Source organism: Alnus glutinosa, chromosome 7 (genome assembly GCF_958979055.1).
Source record: "Alnus glutinosa chromosome 7, dhAlnGlut1.1, whole genome shotgun sequence".
In the NCBI taxonomy this organism is placed as follows: Eukaryota; Viridiplantae; Streptophyta; class Magnoliopsida; order Fagales; family Betulaceae; genus Alnus; species Alnus glutinosa.
Window position 1 is genome coordinate 5,883,786 of NC_084892.1, and position 9,473 is coordinate 5,893,258.

Here is a 9,473-nt window from a genome sequence, read left to right on the forward strand (position 1 = left end):
ACGTGGCATTACTCTTAGTTTTGCTGTTTTAATTTTTAAAAAAGGAAAATGTTATTAAATAAATTATTATACCTCTGTCATATAATTGAGATTATATGACAATAAAAATCAGCTTTTGAATCAATAAAAAAAAATTAATAATTAATTTTTACTGTCATGTGATCTCAATTATATAGCAGTTACTAAATAACGTTTTTCTTTTTTAAAAAAAAAAAAAAAAAGACAAAAATAAAGTGGAGTTGAAGCAACCTTTGGGCAAAGCCATTTGCTTCGAATTGAAGCAAGATTTGGACTACAAGGTAAACCTTCTTTTCTTTTTTAATAAATTATGACACGCAATCAATAGTTGAAACTTGTTCCTCCCCGGCCACTCCCATAACCTAACAGATAAATTATGATAGTCCCTCAAAATTGATTTTAATCATATTATTTATATTATAATAAATCGATTATTATATATAAAAAGTGTATGGGTTCTGTTAATATATTCTTGGAAGATTTTTTGTTTGTGAAAGTTTTCTAACGGCGATGAAAACAATTTTTTATTATTTTTTAACAAAAAGATAAATCTTTTATTAATCAAAAGAATGGTACATAACAAACCACTATATAGGTGTACACAAGACACCACCAACCTACCTCACTTGAGCCACAAGATTCATATTATTACTGACAAAAATGCTACAAATAAGACTTACCTAACCAAAATAATGACTCTACAATGACATAAACTTTTTCTTAAATAAAAAGCAAGTTACACATTTTAGGCTAAAAGTAATGACTAAATTTGATTGGCACAAAATAAACTGCAAAAGAACACGCCAACAATCAACGACCAATCCCACCAGATTTACACCAACAATTTTAAGTCTTTTGCGAATGTTTTATTTTTTTAAAAAAAGTTATTATTAATTTTTGAAATAAGACCTTACCAAAAGAGACATAGTGCTTTACTTATAGTCTGTTTAGATGTTGAATTCGAATATTATTTGAATTTATTGTGCGAATTACGATGTTTGACTTTGTAAGATAAAATTTGAAAAATTTTAAAATTTTTTGAAAAAATTTAATAAAATATAATTTATTTTAAAAAAAAAAATTGAATATTATTCTAAATATTATTAAAAACAAACACACCATTAATTACCAATACGTTTATGTCATTATAAGTGATGAAAAAAGTGAATTATTTAGGACCAAGTCTTAAAGTAAGGTCTGACCAAAATAAAAGGTCTTAAAGTCAAAAAGCCAATCTAGAAGAATTGTGATTTATTGAAAAGTTGTGAATGTTTAAAAAATTTGAAACAAAATTAATGCTTCGTTTGTTTCGGCGTAAAATGATTTCTGGAAAATAATTTTGGTATTTTCCGGTGTTTGGTAGGGGCGAAAATAATAGTCAACCGGAAAATGATTTCTGTTTGACCAAAAATGCTTAGTAAATTTCGGAAAATGATTTACGCTTTTTAAAAGCGTAAATCATTTTCCGAAGACGTCTGACGCGGTCGATTTATTTTAAACAACGCAATCGATCTTCACGTTTAAGCAACCGACCACCATCGAAATCTTGTCGGTATCGGATTCCGACAACATCCGGTTAATGTCGTCGGAATCCGGCGACGGAATCCGGCCACCTTCGCCGGAATTCGGTCGGCCCAAATTCCGGCAACCAATCTGACCGGAATCCGGCCAGATTGGCCGGATTCCGGCGATCGGCCGGATCTGGCCAGACCGGCCGGATTCCGGCGATCTGGCCAGACCGGCCGGATTCCGGCGATCTGGCCAGACCGGCAGGATTCCGGCGATCTGGCCGGATCTGGCCAGATGGCCGGAATCCGGTCAGTCTGGCCAGATCGCCGGAATCCGGTCGGCTCTCTGGCCAGACCGGCCGGATCTGGCCGGGATCCGGTCGGTCTGGCCAGAGAGCCGGCCGGCTCTGGCCGGATCCCAGCCGGCTCTGGCCAGTTCCCGGCCGGCTCTGGCCAGAGAGGCCGGATTTCGGCCGGAATCCGGCAGTTTGTGCCGGAATCCGGCCACTTCGCCGGAATCCGGCTATCCCAGATTCCGACGAAACTGTCCGGATTCCGGCCATTATCTTGAATTCTAACTGTATTAACCGAAATCAAGTAAAAATGGTCAGAATCTTGTCGGTCAGTGACAGAATCTCGTCATTGATGATTTTTATATTATTTTATATTAATATTTATATGTTTTGAATAAAAATTAATTTTTACAGGTTAATATGTTTGAATGAAAATATAAAAAATATTTGTAATTTTCTGTACGCGCCAAACACCGAAAAATGCTTTCGGCGAAAAATATTTTTCAGAAAAATGACTTCCCTGAAACCATTTTACGACGGAAATCATTTTACGTCGAAACAAACGGAGCATAAATAGAATTTAAATTTTAAAAAATAAATTTCACTCAAACATGCCATTATGGCACGCGTACGCGTTCCACCGAAATTGTCGCCGTCGTCTTAGGACCTCGAGAGTCGAGACGCCAGCTTGGAAACAGTCCAACACATACAGTCAAAAAGAAGATTACGCAATGCTAGCTTTTTCGCATATTTCAAAAAGAAGATCTTCAGTTTTGAACTTTTAAACTTTGTCCCAGAATATCTCAAATCTCTTCGATTATCCCCAAAAACTTCTAGACTTTTGTACTTGTCTTCTCATTTTTTATTTATTTTTTGGAATAACGCATTCAGTTTGAAAATACCTTAAATTCGATTTTACATGAGGCCTGTTTATTAGATAATTTTCGTTGTTTTTTTGAGATCGACATAATTTCCTCTTGAAAGTGAGTTTTCACAATTTTGTAGGAACTAGTGGCTATTTGACCAATAAAAAAAATAAAAATAAATACACGCACACATTTCACTCTTACAAAACATAAATATGAAAAATTAATATGTGACAATTCGTCATATTGTATGTAATAAATGTGATTAATAGGTTATTGAGTTTGTCAAAAAAAATAAAGGTTATATTGAGGATTTAGATTAAATTATAAGTGTTGTTAAGGGTACTACAATTTTTATTATAAAGTCCTTTACAAACATTTAACAATTCATAATTGGTAAATGATTAGTTTTTTTTTTTTTTTTTTTTAAATGTGGTAAATGATTAGTTCATTGTTGACTTGTCAATTTATACTCTTAATCATTTTATCAATTATAAACTGTTACATCAATTTATAAAAAACTTTACAATAAAAATAATAGTTCCACGAACATTTTCCTTAAATTATTTTTTGACCAAAGCAACAATGAATAATTATCTACATGATCACATAAATTCAATAATAATTCTGAAAAGTGGAAGGATGAGAGAAGCAGCAGAAAAAAAAAAAAAAAAAGTATTATATATATATATAATTGAAAACAAAAAATAGGTTTGGTATGGTCTAGAAAAGAAAGATATAGAATAATTATCTATAAATAATTTGATTTGTGTGGCCCCTGATCTTATTTTAACATGGGTGATACACTTGTTGCATAACCTAACACCAACCCTGCCCATGTTGATTATTTGTATGTGTTTTTCTTTTTCTATTCTTAACGTATATTAACAAACAACTTAAAATATAAAAATAATTTACTTTCATATTACATCATAATATTTTTAAAATAAAAAGACATAAAAAAAAAAAAAAAAAAAAAAAAAAAAAAAACCTTTCTTAACAAAATACACCCTCTATAATTTTATAAAAAAATTACTATTGGAAGCAGGAGATAAAAATTGAAAACTCATTTCATGCTTATAAACAGTAAGGATTGGAATTACTCGACCGTGTTAATATTACCGAAATAAAAAAATAATAAAAAAAAAAAAACCAGTAATTCAGTAAAGGTTATTAATTTTTTTGAATATTTTTCAAAGTATATAAATAAATAAAATTAAAGAATACAGGGGTCAACCGCAATAAGCTAGAAACACAGACCGATATGCAAAAAAGAAACTTCCAAGAAAGAGGAAGGAAAGACCAAGAAAAATCAACCAAGAAACAGGCTATTTAAGCCTACTTTCTCCATTCTCCAAACCACTTCTCTCTCTCTCTTTCTCTCTCTCAACTTACAAAGGAGAAAGAGAAACAGAAACAGAAAGAGAAGGAGAGATCTATATAGATTGCACAGAGCCAATTAGTAGCAGAGGACCATGGGGAAGTTTGTGGAGATGTTGGATTTAGGGGTGAGAATAGCGGCGAGATTTCACTCTCATTGTCCCCAAACAGCGCGCGTATACTACCACCCTCCCTCGGCGGCCCATGAAGACCATCGCCGCCACCACGACGACCACCACAGTGGCAGCCAGGACCAGACCTGTGTCCCCACTACGTGGTCCGATGCCTCCTATTTGATTTTTCTCACTGCTGTGTAAAAAAGAGAAAAAAGAAATTACTTGACAACAATTTTGTCAAAGAATTAGGTGTACGAAATTCTTTTGTTCTTGGAAAGTTTTGTTTAAATTAATATTTTGTTATTATATACTCTCGTTGATTTCTAATGAATATTTTCTATATTTGTTTCTCTTTTTTTTTTTTTTTTTTTTTTTTTTTTTTTGCCCTAGTATTGTTGAATTTAAGGCTTGAACTGGATCTGCAGTTGGGTGAATGATTCGTGTTTAGGGTACTTTGTTGCCTGATTCATCTTTTAGTCCAACTTGTTCAAATTTGGTTGCTTTCAATTGTCAGTTTCTTGAATTGGTTTTCACCTAATTGAAGACTGAGTCTTTAGTTGTCTAGACAACGGGTGGGTTAGGTGAGTCAGTTCGAGTTTGGATGGGAAAACAATTTGAATTGACTTTGAAGCTTTGGGTTAAGAAAGAAAGAACAACGGTGGAAGCCGAATAAACTTTACCTCTTTAAAGTTTAAAGACTCTTAATTAATAATTAAGGTATCAATAATTATAATTTTTTGCAATAAGAGCATTTCCAATTCCCCTTCTTTTTCTTTTTAATTTTAAAAATTTTAACTAGTCATTTTTTAAAATTATCAATCAATAAACTTTTTAAATATTTATCAACTTTAAATAAATATTACTTTTTAATTATTCACCATAACTACGAAGAGTCAAAGAATACTATTGTTTTTAAATAAATACTAGTTTCCTTTACTTTTGACACTGTTTACAAAAAATATTATTACAAAAATTATAATATTATTTTTTTACTCTTTAAATCTAAAGAAAAAATTAGACAAATGTTACCTGTAACAGTTACTAAAAAAGTTTATTATATGGGCTTATTTATAATTTTTGTTAACATTATAAAGAAAAATTAAATATGAAGAGCCTATTATAAGTGTTTAATCTCTTCGTAGGGTTTACAGTTAAATCAGATTACAAAAAATAAAATAACCTCTATACTTCTAAGTTCTAACAGATGTATAAAATTTCAAATTTATCTTTTTTTACTCTTAAAAAGTTATTTATTTATTTATTAAAAAAAGTGACACATTGGGCCTAGACGAGACCCTGCAACCGTGGGTCATTTTGTAACTTGTGACTCACGATGGGGTTTGGTGTGACCTAGTCGATCCACGAACACGGGTCATATTGTAACCCATTACCCAACCGTGGGTCATAAAGTGACGTACGGGTCAAATGGTCGGTATGGTGACCCACCAAATTTCCTTTTTTCCATTAATAAAACAAACCAAAAGAAATTGAAGGTATTTTGAAAATTTCACCCTACCATGGCACCATTCATGCCAAAATTTAAAAGTTCAATATTTTAAATTGAATAATTTTTTGAATTTTTGAAAATCAATCGGCAAATGTCATGAAAATTCAAGAGTTAAACGAACTTAAAATATGTCATTCCTTTCTACTTCTTTTTTTTTTTTTTTTTTTTAAAAAAAACAACTTTCGAGAATTTTTCTCAAATATAACAATCATGGTTTTACAAAGGCAGGAAAAATAAAAATCCTCTACCTAGAGGCATGCCCTGGAGTATGGACGACGAATTTACAATCAAATTGATTAAAACTAAAACTAAATTGCTATTTTCAAATGGCACGTTTATAAACAGCAAACCCTATCGAATCCTTTGTAAGGTTAGACAGCCAAAATCGTCGTACCCTGTCGGTAATTAAGAGGAATATCTCTACATGATCCGAGCAAGCAAGGATATCACACGCTCTCACAAACGACTCCATTGGGGTACCGAGCTCACGTGAAAGCTCGTTTAGTATCCTCATGAACTTGACTACGTGGTCTTCGGAGATAGTGTGGCGGCTGCATTCACCCTTCTTCATCGGCGGTGCTCTTGTCTCTTCAAATTCGCCGGACACTCTTGACAAAAGACGTTGATCGGCAAACAACTGATTGCTTCCTTGAGACGATCCGGCAAGAGACGGTCGCTTCCTTCTACAAGCTGTAGTCAGGGCAAGAGAAGGCGGCTTCTTGGTAATTTTGGCGACGGATGAATGCAGGAAATAGCCCTGGCGTTATCGAAGTGCATAAACAAACATTAGACAAAAGACATTATCGATCTCTATCAAAAACCGAAAGATAAGAGTCCTGGGCTTTGGAGTGACTTTGGTATGTCATGGCGGTATCGAGGGGAGTGGTTGGCGGCAGTAGCGGCGCCAGTGGGAGCAACAAGTTGGCTTGAGCGTGTCATGGGTCGATTGAAAGTTGGAAGCTTGAAGTTCTGGGAGAGAGAGAAAGTAGACGAAGGAAGATGAGTAATCTAGAATAGTAGAGTTTTGTGAGTTCAGTCCTTGCACGTGGCGTAAGAGGACAGCTCCTTTTGATGATGCGATCCAGCTGGATCCCATTCTGGGTGTCCTAAACGGTGCGTTGAGGAGAATAGAGGCAGTGCGTTTTATGCTTTGTTAAGTATCGTTTTATACCTATTTTATGCATTTAAGTGATCTTGTTGTAAAGGTCAGTATATAAGGCCTATTATGAGAAAGGTTAGGGATCTGATGAATTGTTAAGCTAACAATGGAGGGAAGGCAGCCTCGAATTTGCCATATCCAAGCTTTTCTGCTATTTCTATGAAATTCCAGTGACAATTTATACTCATTATCATCTTAAATTCACTATAAACACCTAAAGCACCATTATACCTGTTACAATTGGTATCAAGAGCCAATTGATCCCCACCCATTGCTTCCTTTTCTACCCATTTTTTTTTTCCCACTCTTGCGCTTATGCAAACCCGCGCCGCTACAATGGCGGACCACTCCCGGCAGCTGAAGGAATTACATGATGGAATGGCGCAGATTCAGGGCGACATGGCCTCCTCTCTTGATCTGAACGATGCTATGCTTTCTGTCGAGTCTCAGATCCAGGGTCTCCATGATCTGGTTCTCGCAAATCCGGCCAGAGCAACGGTAAGGACCCTCTGATTAATTTTGGTTCTTTTAACAATCATCTGGGTATGGGGGAAACTTCTTACCAGGAGGGCTCCACCTCCGGTGAAGGGATTATTAAGGCCAAAACTGTCCGTTTGGATTTTCCCCGCTTTGAGGGAGAGGACCCAAAGACGTGGAGTTGCCGTGCTGAGCAATTCTTCGATTTCTATAACACCTCGCCCAATCACCGCATTTCCATTTCCTCCTTCCACATGGATGGACGTGCCTTGGTTCCGAGAGCTCCGAGCTAGTAACTCTCTCACCACGTGGGAGGAGTTTGTTCGTGCCATGCAAATCAAATTCGGCCCCAGTTCTTATGACAACCCCGTGGAAACCCTGTCCAAACTCAAACAAGTAGGCACTCTGGATGAGTATAAGACTCTGTTTGATACATTAGCCCTCAAGGTTCAGCGCCTACCGGAAGAACACAAACTTAGCTGCTTCTTAAACGGCCTCCGTGATGAAATCTGAGTCCCTGTTCGGAAGTTCAAACCCAAAACCCTTGTGGACGCTTACTCCTTGGCGCAAATGCATGAAGATTGCGTTCTCACTTATCGGAGGACGGCTTGATCTACTTGGAACTCCTCTCAGTTCCAGCACTCACGTTCTGGTTGGTCTGCTAATTTACCAGTGGGAGCTGCTAAGGGAAATTTTTTCTCTAATCCTACTCGGGCTCCTGGCCCAGATCCCCATCAGCCGCCCTCTCTGGCTCAGCCAGGGTTGGGTCCTGCGCCAAAGGGCAATCTTAACCCGACCCAGGCCTTAATTCCAATCCAAAAAATTACTCCGGCCCAGATGGATGAACGATGACGGAAGGGCTTATGTTACACCTGCGATTCCCGCTGGAGTCGTGGCCACTTGTGCGCTTCTCCTAAACTGTTCCTCATTACCACTGTGGAGGATGGGGACACTACCTCTGTGCCAGACACTTCCGTTGTGGAAGAGGACCCGGGCGAGTTCTTTCTCGAGGAATTTCCCGAGATTTCCCTCAATGCCATCACGGGCACCCCTAGCCCAACCACGATGCGCATTGTTGGCTTCCTTAAGCTCCACCCAGTGGTCATTTTAATTGACTCGGGCAGCACGCATAATTTTGTGGATACTAAATTGACTGCCACCCTTGGTTTACATCCTTTGTGTAAGGATGAAATTAAGGTCCAAATTGCCAATGGGCAAGAGATTGTTAGCCCTGGCCGCGGTAAGGAAGTTGAGGTCAAAATGCAAGGCCATGCTTTCCAGACTGACTCGTTTATTTTACCTCTAGCTGGGTGCGACGCGGTATTGGGAATCCATTGGCTTCAGACACTGGGGCCTATCTTATGGGATTTTACAAAGCTTCAAATGGAGTTTTCGTACAATGGGGTTCCTTGTCTTTTGTAAGGGTTACAAACCGGTCCAGCTCTTCACTTGACTGAGGTTGAGGGTTTCAAACTTCCTAAGCATGAACGCAAAGGATTTTTGCTCCAACTACAAGGCTGTCCGGCCCAGTGCTTGGCCCTTTTTGGGCCAGCCCACCCCAGCCCCTCGCCCCATGTGGTTCCCCCACCACTGGCCAAGACTCTGAAGCAGTTTGAAGATGTATTTCAAGAGCCTACTGGATTGCCTCCCCGACGCCTACACGACCACTCCATCCCTCTCTAGGAGGGTGCACATCCAGTCTCGGTTAGCCCTTATCGATACCCCTTTTATCAAAAGGAGGAGATCGAGAAAATTGTCCAAAAACTCCTACACTCGGGAGTAATCCGGCCAAGCCACAACCCTTTTTCTTCCCCGGTGCTTCTGGTTCGCAAGGCGGATGGCACATGGCACATGGTGCATGTGCATGGACTATCGGGCCCTTAATCAGATCACAGTTAAGGACAAGTTCCCAATCCCGGTAGTCGATGAGCTCTTAGATGAACTCTGTGGCGCACAGATTTTTTCTAAATTGGACTTGAGGTCCGGGTACCACCAGATTCAAGTGGTGGATGCTGATATTCCTAATACGGTCTTTTGGACTCACGAGGGGCATTATGAATTTCTGGTTATGCCCTTTGGGCTCACCAATGCCCCCTTCACATTCCAAGGTCTAATGAACAGTATTTTTCAACCCTACTTGAGGAAGTTC